At 42.9% G+C, this 19728-nt stretch overlaps 1 protein-coding gene across 2 annotated transcripts in view; it reads left to right on the forward strand.

Annotated features, from left to right (window-relative positions):
* The window catches only part of tmeff1a (transmembrane protein with EGF-like and two follistatin-like domains 1a), an 86752-nt gene that overhangs the window by 37637 nt on the left and 29387 nt on the right, over positions 1–19728 (forward strand). The gene's annotated exons all lie outside the window — the stretch shown is intronic.

Here is a 19728-nt window from a genome sequence, read left to right on the forward strand (position 1 = left end):
TGAAAACAACATGGCTAGTGAAATTGCAATGTCATCATTTATCAGCATAAGAAAGCATGCTAACTAACCCTTTATACCATTCCAGAGCCGCCAGAAAAGGAATAGCGAGACAGCTTTTCCCCAGTACTTTTCAAAGCAGCAGCAGTTGTTTACCAGATATATTCAATAGTTCACGTCATAATAATAATAATAATAATATATGCCATTTAGCAGACGCTTTTATCCAAAGCGACTTACAGTCATGTGCGCATACATTCTACGTATGGGTGGTCCCGGGAATCGAACCCACTACCCTGGCGTTACAAGCGCCATGCTCTACCAACTGAGCTACAGAAGGACCACGTGATAGAAAAACGTTTCACAAGTCGACATATTACCTCCCCCCGTTTGCCTCTGTTTCGTCTAGTGAATTCAACCCCGTCCACACTCGCTGTGACAGGTGGATTCTAGCTACAGCCTACAGGACCTACATTTTACAATATAGCCCGATTTTTGACTTTGTGGCTGTGGTAACTGCCTGCCTGGTTGCCTCACGAGAGAGCAAACACACATTTTCATGGAAAACCAAGGTACGTGTTAATAACAGCAGGTTATAAAAAGCAGTTTAACTTCCTCTTAAACGAATCTAGAATGATCCACGTTATCTATAGTAGCCTAGCTAGTTAGATATCTAGTGTAGCTAGTTAACATTAGGCAGGTTGATGCAACCAGTTGGTTATCACTTTTATATGTTAGCAATAAATTCTAATAATGATTTACCTTTATTAATTAACATTATTTGACCATTTAAAAAAAAATAATATTTCATCCTTCCACAAGATATAGCCTTGGCAGCAGCTAATGGGGATCCTTAATAAATACAAATATCTGTTTCCTCCCCTTTAGCCTCCAACATGTTGTTGTTATGTTATGTTAGCTACAATGCAGACTTTTATTAGGGGTCATAGTTGCCTTTCCTTTGACTTTGGCATATGGTTGTGGATATTCTGCACTTTCTTCTGGTCGGTTGTGCAATAGTAGTGTGTGTTGTGCTGGTGTCTATGAAGGAGCCCTGTAGCAAGAGGGTGCGTTTGGACAATAACAGCTGGAGGAAATGGCGATGAAGCCCCAACAGAACACAGTGTTGATATTTTCTCATAACAGCCAAAGGATACACACTATAAACTGTGGTCCAATGCACTGAGAGTCAAGGTTTTCAACCAATACAGGCCCTCCCTTTAGGGAATGCAATGAATGCCGTTTGTGAAAAATGCCTTGCACTGAGATTCGGAATAAGAAATGAAACAGCTGCTTTTAAAGAGGGCCATTGCTCCAGCACTAAGAAAATGTACATTCAAATATGAACTAGACAAGCTCAAATCTGTTTGAGGCATTAGAGTTCATGCATTGTTGTATAGTGTTTAAAAATATATATATTAATGGAAAATAAAACACAGATATATTTTGATTAGATAAGTATTCAACCCACTGAGTCAATACTTTGTAGAATCACCTTTGGCAGTGATAGCTGTGTGTCTTTCTGGATAAGTCTCTTAAGAGCTTTGCAAACCTGGATTGTACAGTATTTGCCCATTCTTTAAAGTATTTCCGCAGTTTTTCGAGACGATTTTATATCAAAACTTTAACTAGGCCACAAGTGAACATTCAATGTCGTCTTGGTAAGTACCTCCAGTATATATTTGGCCTTGCATTTTATGTGGTTGTCCTGCTGAAAGGTGGATTTGACTCCCATTGTCTGTTGGAAAGCAGACTGAACCATATTTTCCTATAGGAATTTGCCTATGCTTAGATCTATTCCTTTTTTAAAATCCTTTCCAATGTCAAACATACCCATAACATGCTTGAAAATATATGAAGTGTGGTACTCAGTGATGTAGCCTAGGGTAGCCTAGTGGTTAGAGCGTTGGACTAGTAACCGAAAGGTTGCAAGTTCAAATCCCCGAGCTGACAAGGTACAAATCTGTCATTCTGCCCCCGAACAGGCAGTTAACCCACTGTTCCCAGGCCGTCATTGAAAATAAGAGTTTGTTCTTAACGGACTTTCCTGGTTAAATAAAGGTAAACATTTTTTTTTTTTTTTTTTTAATGTGTGGATTTGCCCCAAACATATTCCTTTTTGTATTCAGGACAAAAAGTGAATCTATTTGCCACATTCATTGCAGTTCTTTGCCATATTGCATGTTTTCTAATATTTGTATTCTGTACAGGCTTCCTTCTTTTCACTCCGTCATTTAGGTTAGTATTGTGGAGCAACTACAATGTTGTTGATCCATCCTCATTTTTGTCCTGTCACAGCCATTTAACTCTGTAACTGGTATAAAATCACCATTGGCCTCATGGTGAAATCCCTGAGAGGTTTCCTTCCTCTCTGTCAACTGAGTTGGGAAGGAGGCCTGTATCTTTGTAGTGATTTGGTGTATTGATGAGGGGTTGGAGCTGGTTCAGGGAACAGAAAACAGGAAAATAACAAACATTTTCAAGGAACAGAAACAGAACCTGGAACGAAATTGATCCATTCTGTTCCGGAACAGAACCGTTATTTTAAAAGCATGGGAACCAACCGGTTAATACCTTATTTTACGTTCCAGGCATTTTTTTTCTAGTCCCACATCGGAAAACAACAAAGCGCTTATCCAAAACCCTCACTTTGTCAGCGTGCAAGCTGGAAATCTTTGCCTATGCTTGTGCGTGTTTAGGCTACTGCCCCCCCCCCCTACTTTCGGCGCCATCAGAGATGGCCGCCTCGCTTCGCGTTCCTCTGAAACTATGCAGTATTTTTTTTTTTACGTGTTATTTCTTACATTGGTACCCCAGGTAAACTTAGGTTTCATTACATACAGTCGGGAAGAACTACCGAACCAAATCAAATCAAATTTGATTTGTCACACACACATGGTTAGCAGATGTTAATGCGAGTGCAGCAAAATGCTTGTGCTTCTAGATCTGACAATGCAGTAATAACCAACAAGTAATCTAACTAACAATTCCAAAACTACTGTCTTACACTGTGTATAAGGGGATAAAGAATATGTACATAAGGATATATGAATGAGTGATGGTACAGAGCAGCATAGGCAAGATACAGTAGATGGTATCGAGTACAGTATATACATATGAGATAAGTATGTAAACAAAGTGGCATAGTTAAAGTGGCTTGTGATACATGTATTACATAAGGATGCAGTCGATGATATAAAGTACAGTATATACGTATGCATATGAAATGAATAATGTAGGGTAAGTAACATTATATAAGGTAGCATTATTTAAAGTGGCTAGTGATATATTTACATTTCCTTTCCCATAAATTCCCATTATTAAAGTGGCTGGAGTTGAGTCAGTGTCAGTGTGTTGGCAGCAGCCACTCAATGTTAGTGGTGGCTGTTTAACAGTCTGATGGCCTTGAGATAGAAGCTGTTTTTCAGTCTCTCGGTCCCAGCTTTGATGCACCTGTACTGACCTCGCCTTCTGGATGATAGCGGGGTGAACAGGCAGTGGCTCGGGTGGTTGATGTCCTTGATGATCTTTATGGCCTTCCTGTAACATCGGGTGGTGTAGGTGTCCTGGAGGGCAGGTAGTTTGCCCCCGGTGATGCGTTGTGCAGACCTCACTACCCTCTGGAGAGCCTTACGGTTGTGGGCGGAGCAGTTGCCGTACCAGGCGGTGATACAGCCCGCCAGGATGCTCTCGATTGTGCATCTGTAGAAGTTTGAGTGCTTTTGGTGACAAGCCGAATTTCTTCAGCCTCCTGAGGTTGAAGAGGCGCTGCTGCGCCTTCTTCACGATGCTGTCTGTGTGAGTGGACCAATTCAGTTTGTCTGTGATGTGTATGCCGAGGAACTTAAAACTTGCTACCCTCTCCACTACTGTTCCATCGATGTGGATAGGGGGGTGTTCCCTCTGCTGTTTCCTGAAGTCCATAATCATCTCCTTAGTTTTGTTGACGTTGAGTGTGAGGTTATTTTCCTGACACCACACTCCGAGGGCCCTCACCTCCTCCCTGTAGGCCGTCTCGTCGTTGTTGGTAATCAAGCCTACCACTGTTGTGTCGTCCGCAAACTTGATGATTGAGTTGGAGGCGTGCGTGGCCACGCAGTCGTGGGTGAACAGGGAGTACAGGAGAGGGCTCAGAACGCACCCTTGTGGGGCCCCAGTGTTGAGGATCAGCGGGGTGGAGATGTTGTTGCCTACCCTCACCACCTGGGGGCGGCCTGTCAGGAAGTCCAGTACCCAGTTGCACAGGGCGGGGTCGAGACCCAGGGTCTTGAGCTTGATGACGAGCTTGGAGGGTACTATGGTGTTGAATGCCGAGCTGTAGTCGGGGAGCAGTCGTGAATTTGAAATAGTGACCCATTGAGCAAGGCAGTTAACCCCAACAACAACTGCTCCCGGGCACCAATGCCGTGGATTCAGAGGGGTTGGGTTAAATGAGGAAGACACATTTCGGTTGAATGCGTTCAGTTGCGCAACTGACTGGGGTATCCCTTCTAATTTGTTCACATTGCATCTTGTCTTTGTTCCTCGGCTTCAAGATACAGATGCATAACAAGGAAGTTATGGTTTATCAGGATTTATTTAGTAAGACCAAGTCAATCAAATTCAATGACATTTATTTTATGAAGCCCATTTGACATCAGCAGTTGTCACAAAGTGCTTATACAGAAGCCCAGCCTAAAACCCCAAAGAGCAAAGATGGTGTAGAAGTACAGTGGCTAGGAAAAACTCCCTAGAAAGGCAGGAACCTCGGAAGAAACCTAGAGTGGAGATTATGAGGGTACATGGCCATTAAGGCCCGATCGTTCTTCAAGATGTTCATAAATCACAGTGGTTCAATATGTCAGCACCTCAGGACTAAATGTCAGTTGGCTTTTCATAACCAAGTCCATTACTTTCTTGTACACATTCTTCATGCGAAGCACTGCTTTGTGTCAAAGCCATAGTAACAAAAGACTTTCCGTGCCAGGGCCGGCCCCCGTTTGCCGAATGTTGTGTCTGCATTGTATTTGAAGCGCTCTCCTCTCCTTTGTTTTTCTTCTCTTGTAGACACAAAAAATGGTGAACGCTTGTTTAGCTATGCTAATTTAGATTTGAAGCATGCGTGTTCGTTCGCCTGCAGTTGAGCCATTCCGTTTTTGTGGAGGCTTTCCCAAAACCATGTTTCGTGACGAGAGCACTACCAGTGTCGACAAGACGACAAGGCTGCATTGAGGCCAGTGCACAAAATGTACATATGTAAAAAGAATGGGTCAATTTGTGGAAGATGGCATCCTGTCTTTTTGTCTATGCAGCCGGTTTGTTAAACCGAGGGTACGGTCTAGCTCTAGCTACTGCATATATTGATGTGCTTTTTGATATCAAAATAACTATTATACATTAATTTATACCTGACAAAGTGATATTTTAAATGCAACGTGTTTCGTAGTTTGATTCCATATATTCACATATTTCTTATTGATAGCAAACCTTATTGGTATGCATTTATATGCTTGGTTTGACCAAGGTGTCTGTAGAATAAGTTTAGAGGTTGCTATACAATACAATGTAACATTAATCTACAAAATAGGCTACTCTTATGTGCACACAGGGCCTGGGAGGCTCACAGGGATCCACAGTACTCAATCATTGATACAGTTTTCAACTCATTACTTCTAGTATACCTTAAAATGTTTACATCACGGCACTGTAATTGTAAGCTTTAAAAAAGTTAATTGATTCCCTGCCACGAGGGAAAATGTGTTGAATTACAGGAGATGACTTTAAAACTGCAAAATAGTCTCTCCAATTTGAGGACTGGGGTGGGGCTTTAAGATGTTGTTTCCCAGGGCCTGGGACTTGGGGCTCTAAGATGTTGTTTCCCAGGGCCTGGGACTTGGGGCTCTAAGATGTTGTTTCCCAGGGCCTGGGACTTGGGGCTCTAAGATGTTGTTTCCCAGGGCCTGGGACTTGGGGCTCTAAGATGTTGTTTCCCAGGGCCTGGGACTTGGGGCTCTAAGATGTTGTTTCCCAGGGCCTGGGACTTGGGGCTTTAAGATGTTGTTTCCCAGGGCCTGGGACTTGGGGCTTTAAGATGTTGTTTCCCAGGGCCTGGGACTTGGGGCTTTAAGATGTTGTTTCCCAGGGCCTGGGACTTGGGGCTTTAAGATGTTGTTCCCCAGGGCCTGGGACTTGGGGCTCTAAGATGTTGTTTCCCAGGGCCTGGGACTTGGGGCTCTAAGATGTTGTTTCCCAGGGACTTGGGGCTCTAAGATGTTGTTTCCCAGGGACTTGGGGCTCTAAGATGTTGTTTCCCAGGGCCTGGGACTTACTGTCAGCGTTACTGACATGTAAAGGGAATGGACACCTCATTCACCGTTGAACGCTGCACATGTCGGCTCAATCGGAAATTACCTTTACATTTCTGTCGCGCAATATGTAATGCTTCAGCGATAGATTGAATAGAGCCCCTGGTTAGTCCAGCCAGGTGCCGCAGCTATTTTTAGCGCATTCTAAGGGTCCCCGTACCCAAAAGGTTTTGTAACCCCTGATCTAGGGCAGTGTTTCTTTCTTCTCTAATATTGAACTGTCCAAAGCAGCTCATATTGGCTGTAGGGTCTGTTATGCAGTCATTTGAGGCATTGGGTTGGGGTTAGCTTTCCTTCCCATTGATTGTGGATAGACAAAAGAAGCACAAGAAGGATGCCTTGAACAGCAGCAGTAGGATCTGCCATCTCCTCTTACACAGATAAAGGAAGCAGAATTTAGAATATGCTAGATAGAATGGGCCTGTGTTAAGTAGAATGCATCAAGTTGGGCATCTTCTTGTGTGTGTGCCCAGAATTGTAATGAGGGCCTGATTATTCTCGTATCACTGAGTCCTTGGCCAAATTCATTCAACAGTATTCCATGCACCAGCAGAGCAGAAAGGGTTTTGCCTCAAAAAGTGTCTCATGCTAGAGACAGGTAGAAAATATCACATATTGCGCAAACATTCTGGCCAAATTATCATGATATATTATTGTATTTTTTTCTGATTGTGATAATCGTGTGGTGTAGCCTAGCGGTTAAGAGCATTAGTCCAGTAACCGAAAGGTTGCTGGTTTGAATCCCTGAACCGACTTGGTGAAAAATCTGTTGATTTGCTCTTGAGCAAGGCACCTAACCCTAATTACCCCTGTAAGTTGCTCTGAATAAGAGAATCTGCTAAATGGGAACATTGGTCGTACAGGCCTTACAATAAATCCTGACTTGTTTTATGGATGTAATTTGTGATTCAGTGGTAGGCCTACATCACTGCATCGCAGAAATGTATGTACCTTTTAGAATTGAGTTTTACATCACCTACTTCATTGTTGTTTATCACTGTAACTCACTCGCAGATGCTGCCTTTCTTGTTCTGCTTTTCCGGCCCCCACTGCAGCAGCAAATTGTGGATCTGTGGAGGGGCGATACTCACCGCCAAATCTGTTTAGTGTTACAGAAGAGAGTGATGTCGCTTGTCACAAGAAGTAGTAAAATCAAATCGAACAGCACTTGAATCGGTTGGGTCTCTGCTTTTAAATCAATACTGGGCGAGAATTTCCCTCCTCCGTAACACGCTCACTTTGAGATTTATGCGATTGCATGGATCGGGAGAAGGCGCGCTCAAGACTGCAGTAAGATGAAGGTGGAGGGATGTACAGACTGTGATAACTAGTTACATTTGAGGACAGACGCAGGCAAATGAAATGAGTACGAAGACAATCTACTAGAGTTAGAGACTATTCACTAGGGTTAGAGGATGTGTGGCAAAATCTGCATAGCTTGTCATTTCAACTCCGGCATTCTGCGTGTTAGTGGTGATTGCTGTGCTCCCTTTCAGTCTCTCCCGGAAGGCTCCCATAAACAATAAGAACATGCAGAGAGGATATTAACACTCTTCGTGAGGGACTGTGAGAACTGCCCGAGAGAGAAGACAAAAAGCCCTTTCCATTGACTTTCAAAACAGACATTTATGAAGCCTCTTTGAGCTCCACGCCCCACTTTTAAGACAAAAGCCACTTCCAGAACGAACCACTATAAAGGAAGGACAGTTTTGTGGAGATCTGTCATGTCCAATGGCAACTAGGAAGAGGCAGTGCAACATATAGAAGTGCAGTGTTCACTCAGTGGCCGAATGGCAGATATCATTGGGAGACCAAACAAACTGTATTGAATTGTAGTACAGTAATGATGCATGTAGTTACACCAATGGCAGGGGGAAGGGATTATGGATGTTGACATGGGGTTGTTGACGTGGGGCCGGAGATTGATTGATAGGCTGGTTGGTGTCCAATCTGTGGCCACGCCATTTGCCACTTGTATTGGCCTCCTAGCTACACTGCCAAGGCTGATGCCTCGAGGCGGAGGCTTTCTTACCCTGTCTTTAGGGTGTGTGTGTGAGAGAGAGAGAGAGAGAGAGAGAGAGAGAGAACAAATGTGTTTGTCCATCTCTATGTTTGCCAATGTATAACTGTCAAAGTCGACGTTTGAGTGTTTGCATGTCCGGCAGGGAGACAGAGGAGGCGGAGAGAGGGAGGCAGGGCGGGCTGCATTAGAGGATGTTGGCCATGTTGGCCGGTCCATAGGGAGAGGTTTGGGAGTCTCTGCCAGTAGGTCTCATTTCATCAGGAGCGGAACCAGCAGACACATCCAGGTAGGGATGAGGTGAAATCCATCAGATTAATGGATAAATAAGGACATGGGATATCAGAGTGGTTTTGCTTGGCTGTTCCCTACATTTAGGTCTGCCGTTTCTGGCAGATGGATCCAGGGATAGCCTGAGAGGGTGTGAATACTAGGTAGTTTCAGTAATCATTCAATTAACTCTCTTGTTCGATGTGTCGCAACTGAAATGGAGAATGTAACATGAGGCAGCAAACGTCACTGAATCTAGAAAACAAAAAATAGCTATGATTGTATGGAGCAATTTCAAATTCAACCCACTGGACACACCATGCCATTTCGGCATGGACAATTGGGTAATGTTTGTTTTGAGATGTTGATCAATAAGATTACAACCAATACATCCACTCAAAGACAGTTTACATTGATGACTGATGACAATGTGTTGACAAATTATGTTGAAACAATGTTGATTCAACCAGTTTTGGACTGTGGTGAAGAAATTCAATCTAAACTGCATATAGGAATGTCTCAAAGATCTGAAAGCATCTGAAATACCTGAACAATGGACAAAACTTGGACAGTCTGAACAATGTCAGGGAACTGGACCATTTGAAGATATAAATGGTCTCAACAATACTTGTGTTGCCTTTTAGGATCGGACGTATACAGTACATTAGCCGGTAGTCACCCGGGAAAACTAGGGGGCCTAGGACCGACCCTGGGGGACACACCATTTCGTTTTCAATGTAGACCTATTCTACCATCACCATCACTAAGGTTATCTGCACTAGCTGGGGTCAGAGGTTTGCCTTAACCCGGAACATGGCAGGGGGTCGGTGGACTGTAAAAGTGAAGCAAAGACTGAACACAGTGTATTACTTGTGTTGATTGTGTGAGGAGACAAACATTGGCTGAATGGAGGGGAATCGCGGTATGGAGTGGATCTTTGGTTGGCTCTCCCTGGTTGAGGGCCTCGTCCATCCAGGCTCTCCCAAACCCTGAGGTGGCAGATGGTCCTCCTCTAGAGGTCTTGTTGCGCTTCTGAAAAGGCCACTGGGTATTTTGTCTTGTTTACAGATGGAAACCTCTGGAAAGAAGACCCATTGAGGGCACTGCATGCATCGTTCTCTTTCGCTCCGTCTTCTTCTCCTCTAATGGTTTGTGGGGGATGGTGGCTGTTTCAAATGTTTGTCTTTGAGGACTGGAAAAGAAAACATTTTAGTCCTGAAGTGATTAGATTTTTTTTTGTTGTTGAGTCAATTGGCGTCAAAAGTCGTGTTTCACTGTGACTCTCTCGACATCTACGTCTCTTTCCATCTCTCTTGCTCTCCCTCTACCCCCCTGTCTCACCCCTCCCTCTTTCTCCCTCTCTCCTCTTCTCTCTCACACTCACACCAAAAGCGCCTGCGTGCAGCTTACAGGCTGAAAGGCCTGGGGTCACTCAGCCTTTGAATTCCCCCAGCACTTAAATCTTTCATCGCCCTTCATCCCCCTGTTCCTTCGCCGCCTGCTGAGAAGCTCCTGCTCTTTCTCTGTGGTTTTAGTGAGTTATTTCATCCCTCTTCTTGTAAGATTTCTGTCCTCTCCTCCTTTGTAACCACGTGCTGGGATAGATATTCATGCCTCTTTGAAGCAAGAGGACACAACCACAATATAGTTTTTCCCTTCAGGAGTGTGGAGTTTGCTGTCCACCAAAGGAAGAAAGTAGACTGTAGTTTAGTGTGAAACACAGATTGCCATGTCCGTTTTTCTATTTGGAATGTCTTCTGAATGTTGAATTCTTACGGCTGGAGTGCAATACGTTTATTTACGGCACGGACAGACCAGTAGGATTGCAGGCTGAGAGTACTTAGGACCTCGAAACCGAGTGCAAACCGATTCTACATGTAGAAACGGGCGACAATGACATCCGTCAGTCGCCCAGTGGTCCCTATAACACACTGCGCCGACAGCAAGCGGACGAACAGCCCCCTAGTGTACAGAACGACAATCGGCCTGGTGAGTTCTCCTTTAAAGTTTAGAAATGTCAAGTTTGGATGAGGGTTAAGTTAGGGACAGTAGGTTAAGGTTGGAAGGTTAAAAAGGCTCTGCTATTTTGACCCAAACTATGAACGTGCACTTATCAAATTAATAATGACTTCTGATTCATTACAAAAGTTTACAGTTGCCAATTTATATTGCAAGCATATACAGTTTCTCTTACCTTTGTGTCCTCTAGTTACTCGCTGGCATTATATTTAAATTATATTTGTTTCAAAATAGAAAATAGATCCACCTTTGGTAAGCAGGAAATTGTAACATTTACTCTATCCTCTCAGGTTGCATAAGCCTTCAGTTGACATAGCAAAAGTCATTTGGTTGGGCTTTTTAGTTGTAAACCAGGCGGTGGGAATTTGGTTGGGCAAGCCCCATTGCATTGTCTTTGACTAAAGCTTAGGTTTTTGATACCTGTGGTTTCATGTTGTGTTATTTAGGCAACTGTCATGTTATGAGACTGTAAACAAAGTAAGTATTGCTTCAAATCAAGTAATATTGCTCATGGAACGTCATTCCTTGAGCACTCCAGATATATCTTAGAAATCAAGTGCTATTTGAATGTGAACACTTTTTGCAATGGATTTGCATGGTTGTTTGTAAAAAAATATATATATATATATTGGTGGTCCACACTTTGATGGCATGTAGGCTACATCTTACAGTGTGTTGCTTTAAATTGGGCATTTGACATTTCAAAGCTGTTTTGATTGAAAGAGTATTGTTTTCTTGGTATTTGACCGAGGTCAAACGCAGTACGAGAGGTCTGTGCCACACAAGCCAATCTTTTAGCATCCCACGTTTGTGCTCACCTCATAGAAAGCCAGACACGTTCTCCTACACCTGTGCTGTTTGCACACTTAGTATAGAAAGAGACACACTCATTTAGACACCTCCGCAGGAGTCGCGGATCACTGGGATGACTTGGCAAACAGGCCCGCGCTGTAATAAGCAAAGCCTTCTGTCTGCAGGAGAGGGGGTTCTTCCTGAGGGAGCCATCTTGGATTTGTTCAATATTTATTCATTTAGCCTAATGAATTCCAAGGTGGATGAATCTAATGCGTTGCTCTATTCCTATTCCTTGAAATTACATGGCATAAAATGTTGATTTACCATATGCCAACACTGTATGATATTAAACATTTATGAATAGGTAAATTCATATTACACTAATTGTCCGAGGGTGATTGTAGACCTTTCAGAGTGCATTACTACAGCACATTGTAATACACTGATGCCTTAAATGTTCTCATCAAGCCAAAGTACCATGTAAAGCTCTTGGAAGCATTATAACACGATATTTGTAGTACCTATTGTAGTACCTATTTAAGTCTCCAAGATTATGATTTGTCACACAGAGACTAGAGACAAAAAGGCTGCAGACAATACGAGTCTAATTTTACCATATACAAATTGCCCAAATCGATTTAAAAAATGTTCATGGTTGGTGCATTTTTCTGTGTTGCCTGTAGCAAATGGGCAGGGGAAAAAAAGACTGTGAAAAATGGAAAATATCATGTTTTATTCAAAAACCAAAAACAGGCACTTTTGCTCGGGGTGTGAAGAGAACAGTGAAAGGCTTTTTAGAGAATTGTAAAGAAGAAAAAAAAAAGGGCTAACTAATCTTCCTTTTGAGGTCAAGCTTTTCTTAGTCTCAAAAAACAACAATGGACATTTCACTCCTCGTTGTTCATCAATTTGCAAAGCAGCTTCTCTAAGGCGGCATTGTCTTGATTTGGTTAAAGACAACTGTTTCCTGATATCAACATTTCTTTTGGGGGGGGGGCATGTTTTGCAGAGGAAGATATTCTCACCCCTGAAAGTGAGTCAATGTCTGTCGTTGACAATGGAGGTAGAAATAAAGGTTTTGTGAGTCTACACTTCCAGTATAACAATCTTAGTTATTGAGGCTTAATTACGACATACCTGTGTTCTACACTAGTGTTTACACCTTAAAACAGCTACTCTATGTGGACTTCCTTGCTCAAGACCGAAGCAGACCAAAGCATTTGCAAAGGGCGTGTGTGCGTGGAGGAGATGAAGTGGGTTTAAGCCCTCAAGGAAGTCATCCAGGAAGTCAACTAATCAACCCAGCAGTGAATAGCAATGAAAGATTGTGTGGGTGTCTGTCTGCACTCTGCATGGTGGGTGTGCTTTGTGTGTGCATCTACACACTGCATGTGAGCGTGTGCGTGTCTGTTTTCAATGTTCATGTGTGTTAGTGGGGGATGGGAGATGAGATGTGTCCCTCTATAAATCTCGGGTTAAGGGTCTGAAAAGAGACCGGCGATCAATCAGCCACCCGGGTGGCAGGTGGAGGATGTGCTTCCGAGCCAGAGCCTGTTATTCAAATGAAGTAATTAGACAAACCCATCAGTCGTCCTGCTGCACTTACATTTAAATAGTGAAAGACTATAGTAGGATAGCAGTTTAAAGTGGTTCTACTGATTATGTGATTGGGAAAGCCTCTTTTTGCTGTGTTTCACAAAAAACGAATATAAGGGTTTTTCTTTTTCTTTTTTAAATATATTTTATATATGGGATTCTTCAAACAGCCACCCTGGGCCTTGATGACAGCTTTGCACACTCTTGGCATTCTCTCAACCAGCTTCACCTGGAATGCTTTTCCAACAGTCTTGAAGGAGTTCTCACATATGCTGAGCACTTGCTGGCTGCTTTTCCTTCACTCTGCGGTCCGACTCATCCCAAACCATCTCAATTTGGTTGAGGTCGGGGGGATTGTGAAAGCCAGATCTGATGCAGCACTCCATCACTCTCCTTGGTCAAATAGCCCTTACACAGCCTGGAGGTGTGTTGGGTCATTGTCCTGTTGAAAAACAAATGTTAATCCCACTAAGCCCAAACCAAATGGGATGGTGTATCGCTGCAGAATGCTGTGTGCCTTGAATTCTAAATAAATCACAGACAGTGTCACCAGCAAAGCACCCCCACACCATAACACCTCCTCCTCCATGCTTCACAGTGGGAAATGCACATGCATCCGTTCACCCACACCACGTCTCACAAAGACACGGCGGTTGGAACCAAAAATCTCCAATTTGGACTCTAGACCAAAGGACAAATATCTACCGGTCTATTGTCCATTGCTCGTGTTTCTTGTCCCAAGCAAGTCTCTTCTTACTATTGGTGTCCTTTAGTAGTGTTTTCTTTGCAGCAATTCAACCATGAAGGCCTGATTCACACAGTCTCCTCTGTACAGTTGATGTTGAGATGTGTCTGTTACTTGAACTCTGTGAAGCATTAAAATGGGCTTTAATTTCTGAGGCTGGTAACTCTAATGAACTTATCCTCTGCAGCAGAGGTAACTCGGAGTCTTCCTTTCCTGTTGCGGTCCTGTCATCACGGCAAAGGGTGGCTATTTGAAGAATCCCGTATATAAAATATATTTAGATAATTTTTTGGGTTAATACATGATTCAATATGGTTTTGATGTCTTCACTATTAATGCATAAATGATAAAAATAAAGAAAAACCCTTGAATGGGGTGTTCTATAACTTGACCCGTAGTGTATATTTATTATTTATGAAATCAATAGCTGTTTGGGTATTAAGTCCCTATAATGTATTTCTGATGGTGACATTTTACATTAATTGCTCAGCGCCCCCCTCTCATGTTTCCTTTCGGAGAATGGCATCGCAGACGCTCCCTGCAGTCTCTCGTTGCGTTTTAGACAACATCAATATGATACAATCGTCCTTGAAAAGGTTGTTTTGCTATGAAATTAAAACGTTTGACTTCTGCCATGTGTTCTGTGTTCTGTGTGTTCTGTGTGGTGGTGGTGGTGGTGTGTGATTGTTTGTAGTTGAGGGCAGCACATATCTCTTTTTTCACAAGTACGAATGCTACTCAACTGTCAAGTTGTGTACAATGTCAAACATCCAAGGTTCTCCTTTTGAAATGTGTTGGCTTGCAAGGAGTGAAGGGGAATGGAGGTTTGTCCATGATTACAGTTTAATCTGACAATGTTCAACACAACAGGGAGGAATCCATAGACACTTTGAGCCATCCTTGAGCAAAGTCTAAATATACATTCAAAACATATTTATGTCCAACTATGAATGGCGATGAATAAGAATGTTCTCAATTCAATATCATATGTGCCATTAAGAAGACGCTTTTATCCTAAGCAATTTAGTAATCTGTGCATACATTTTCATATGGGTGGTCACAGCTGGAATCCAACCTTTTTAATCCTGTATCAAGCCGAAAAACAGTTTCAAGCTGAAAGGGTTAAAAGCTAAAAGACCCTTCCTGTCCGAGCCGAGGAAAACCAGTGAAGTGTAGACCCTAGTCTACCAGACAGGAGTTGAAGTATTGACGTCTACTAGCCTGGAGACAGGGGGGCCCGGCATAGATAACGACCCAGGAGACAGACCGCTAGGTGGGCATGACGACTCAGGCAAGCGGGGGGGGATTTGAGACAGAGGTTGATCTGCGCTCGGCCCAGACAGCCACGGCCCACTGAGTTCTCTCCAGTTCTGGCTGAATAAGGAATTATGTTGCTTTTCTAGTCTGGCTGGGAATTGCCAGGGACCTCACTGTACGATATTATCATTATACTTAGGTGCCAATACGATATGCATTACGATTCTCACAATTTAAAAAATCGAACGATTCTATATGTATTATGATTTAGATTCTGCAATTGTATTGCGATTTGATACTCCAAACATATTGATCACTATATTTCTTCTGCAGAAATACGATAGAACGTGAGAACGAGTTTTGTCAGAGAAATAAAAGTGCTGTAAAACACTATTGTAAAAATATTTTTTTAAAGATGGAGGACAAGCTATAGGATGAAAAATACAGAAGTTTGGCGCAGGTACAAATCGATACCTGGAGTCAAATATAGATATCGTCCAAAAATAATATTGTGATATATAAAAAATATTTACAAATCACAAATTGCTGGTGAGTTTGTTGGAATATATAGCCTATATTCCAGGGAACAATATAAAATAGACAGTGATCTGTTGTAAACAAGCACCCACACAGATATACACAGAAATCTCTGTTAATAGATACATTTGGCATCTATCTATATTAAGTTAAGCACAGAAATGCCTGCAGCTGAAATGTTTACTCCCAAATACACTCAAACTCAGACACACATGCTTCATCCTCAACCGCACCAGGCACAATCTCCCATGATGGATGGGGGCAATGGCTTGGCTTAATTAGCCATGAAAGGCACACTGGCCAGCGGAAGGAAGGGAAACAATGAGAGATTGAAGCCAGCCAGCAGTGGACAGCTGCCGTAAACAGCTGTTGTTGACAGCTCCTCCCCGGAACACATTAAACTACACAGACGGTTCAGGGTTCTGGTCACCTCAACACACTCCTCTCTCTGCTCCACTGCTCTGCTATGACGTCGACAGCCAGTCAGAAGGAACGTCGCCTAGTCAAATGAGTAAAGATACAAATCAGCCGTAAACAGCTGTTGTTGACAGCTCCTCCCCGGAACACATTTAAACTACACAGACGGTTCAGGGTTCACCACCTCAACACACTCCTCTCTCTGCTCCACTGCTCTGCTATGACGTCGACAGCCAGTCAGAAGGAACATCGCCTAGTCAAATGAGAAGATACAAATCAGCCAATTTTGTGCTGGTCGGGAGAGATTCGCTTAAGCAACATTGTATCTCTTTGATGCTCTATGAAATGGTCTAATACGGCTCATTCTGGAAAGATAAGTTTTGGCTAAGTAACAATATTTATAGTACAGGAGACTAGGACTATACACTGAGTGTTCAAAACATTGACCCGGTGAATCCAGGTGAAAGCTATGATCTCTTGTTGATGTCACTTTGTTAAATTCCCGTCAATCAGTGTAGACCAAGGGGAGGAGACGGGTTAAGTAAGGATTTTTAAAGCCTGGAGACATGGATTGTATATGTGCCATTCAGAGGGTGAATGGGAAAGATAAAATATTTAAGTAGTAGGTTGAAGGTGCAACGGTTTGTTCAGGAACTGCAACGCTGAGACGAAGATGAACAATTTAGATATGCAAACATCTAGAAAGTTCTGGAACAAGACATTTGTACAATATATGCAAGGCGTTATCCATTCCAATGGGTTTAACATTGAAATAGCTTTTACATGGTTCTCTGTGCAAGTGGTCGGTAAGCCCAGAGAGCAGCTTCTCCAACTTAGGACTCATCCCAAATGGCACCCTATTCCCTATAAAGTGCAATACGTTTGACCAGGGCAAATACGTTTCTGGTCAAAAGTACTGCAATATGTTGGGAAAAAGTTTGCTATTTGAGATGAAGCGTTAGACTCTGCGAGATTAATAACAAATCAAATGGGGACAGGTTTTACATTACGTGTGCATTACATATACACCAGTTTACTTACACACCAGCTTGTAGTTCCTGGAAAGCGGAGTTTACTTTGCACATCTAAGGCTGTCGTCATTCTGATTTCTAAATCAACCCCAAGCCCCTACTACACACAGGGTTCCAAAATAATTATTTGGCTGTACCCATAGGAGAACCCTTTTTGGTTCCAGGTAGAAAACCTCTGTGGAAAGGGTTCTACATGGAACCCAAAAAGGTTCTACCTAGATCCAAAAGGGTTCTACCTAGTTCCAAAAAACGGTTATTCAAAGGGTTCCCTTATGTGCAAAGCAGAATAACCCTTTTAGGTTCTAGATAGAACCTTTTCTTCTAAGAGTGTACCTAGGCCCTCCTGTAGATTTCAAACAATTGGATAGGTATAAGCAATAAGGGAAAACATTCCACCCAGTCTAGGGCAAGATAATCTTGGAAACCCATAAGTAAAATTTTGTGTTATTGTGTCAGATGCTCAATGAAGTTCTGTGGGAGATGTGTTAGAACAGATCCTACGGACGATGGGTGGTAGCTCCACTCCCTTCTCTTTCCAGGTTTCGGGAAAGTCTTTTGGCTACATTTGAAAGATGCAAGCACCTGTGTAATCACAATTGTTTTTCTCTCCAAATGATCATTGACAAGAAATCAGGGCACAGGAACAAAGTTAGTTGTTAGCCGCCGCATCCCACAGTCTGTTGACAGATGCTACGATACCATTTACATTAACGTGCGTCTGTCCCAGACGTATCAAATCATTTTAGATCTACACGAGTGGCTAGGCATGGCATAGGGTCTAGGCCTTTGGGTCGACTCAATGTAGAAAGGGTGTAGTCTTACTCACTAACACAGTAGCACTGTGTTTTTGTGTCTCGTTCTGGGAGCAACCTTGAAAGCCTGGTCTGGTTAGCGCAGATAGTCGTTAGCTAGTCTAGGCTGGTCCAAAAGTGGTAATTACAGACCATAACACGGCTCTTCAAAGCCCACTCAGGCATGGTGTGTGACACATACAGAGGCATGACTGAGTAATACGCTGCTACCGCTACATCATTTTGTGCAGATTTCCTCCCTTTGATCTCTGCTGAGTCTGTCGCTAAACGTCGCTAATTTAGGTACTCTGCACATTTTGGTAGTCCGCAGCCCTATCATTACTATAGAAGGAGTAGTGCCTGGAGAAGTGGGTATCCTCTCCTTTTGACAAACATTTCCCAAACGCCCCGCCCTCTAAAGGAAATTCTATGAGAAACACGAACCACTTTTACATCCACAGTTTTTATGCGTGTAAGGTCATACCATATATTTTTTTTAAGCACGAAAGCTATGATGGAAACCGGTCGTTTCGGTACAATTTTATAAATGCAGACGGATCATTTGTTCGTTCGACATTGACTTTTGGTGTCTGTAAAATTAATTCAGTGAGAAACGGTGGTGGAAATATCTTTATGCACACTTTATGCACATAATAACCATCATGTCCAAGTAAACTTGGAGTCACACGATAAGGTGTGTGGGAGTCTCATTATGACTCTGGAAACCAGGCAGTTTATTAGGCTACAGATGAAATAAATGATGATGAACTTCACAGGGTGGTGAAAGTGCATGGCGATTGATGCTCCTTCCCAAAATAATATTGAGGGTCTTATTCTGGTGACATGATGATTGATAATGAACTGCTGTTTGACAAATACAAATATTCGGACTTATCCATAATATTCTCACTATGTAGACTAGTTTACCAGCACAGCCTGCCTGCACTGTATCTGCGAGCTGTTGGCTAGAGCGCAAGTGCCAAGACTAGAGTCAGCACATTTGCTATTTAATGCAACAGAGACAAAACTATCGGTAGAGATGAAATTGTGTGACGACCCTCCCACTCTGTCTGCCGTATTCTCTCTTTGTTCTTGTTTCCTTATTAGGATGCTGGTGGGCGGAGTTGGGAGGGTCGTCAGCTTCATGGGAAACACCTGGGGCCAGGTGTCTCCCAGGATAAATAGACCTCTTCCACATTCATGGAGGAGACTCTACATTCAGACACCTTTTGTAGATTGTGTTGTGGTTCTTGGTGGCCTTTTGTTTGTTTGCTTTGGCACCTTTCAACACCCTGCATTATCACATTCATGCATGCAAAACACTCACTTACATTACTGATTGCACACACCATTGTATATCGTATTTAGTTTACTTTATTTAATAAATATATATTTTGTTACTCTTTATCGCCACGTTGTCTCCCTTTTGTTATGGGCTTTGAGCCGGTTCGTGAAAATTGAACTTTAGATGTTTCTTCAGTACATGAAAACTTAAGCGAAAAAGTACATTTTGTGTGCACTACGTCATCACGCACTGATTTTTAACCGCAAGAAGTCCATTAGCCATAGACAAACACCTTCATAGGATGCCACCTTTCCAACAAGTCAATTCGTCAAATTGTTCCCTGCTATAGCTGCCCTGGTCAACTGTAAGTGCTGTTATTGTGAAGGGGAAACATCTAGGAGTGACAACGGCCAAAAGTGGTAGGCCACACAAGCTCACAGAACGGGACCACCAAGTGCTGAAGTGCATAACGAGTAAAACTCGTCTGTCCTCGATGGCAACACTCACTACCAAGTTCCAAACAGCCTCTGGAAGCAACGTCAGCACAATAACTGTTTGTCGGGAACTTCATGGAATGGGTTTCCATGGCCGAGCTGCTGCACACGAGCCTAAGATCACCATTCG

This window comes from Oncorhynchus keta, chromosome 23, assembly GCF_023373465.1.
Source record: "Oncorhynchus keta strain PuntledgeMale-10-30-2019 chromosome 23, Oket_V2, whole genome shotgun sequence".
NCBI lineage: Eukaryota > Metazoa > Chordata > Actinopteri > Salmoniformes > Salmonidae > Oncorhynchus > Oncorhynchus keta.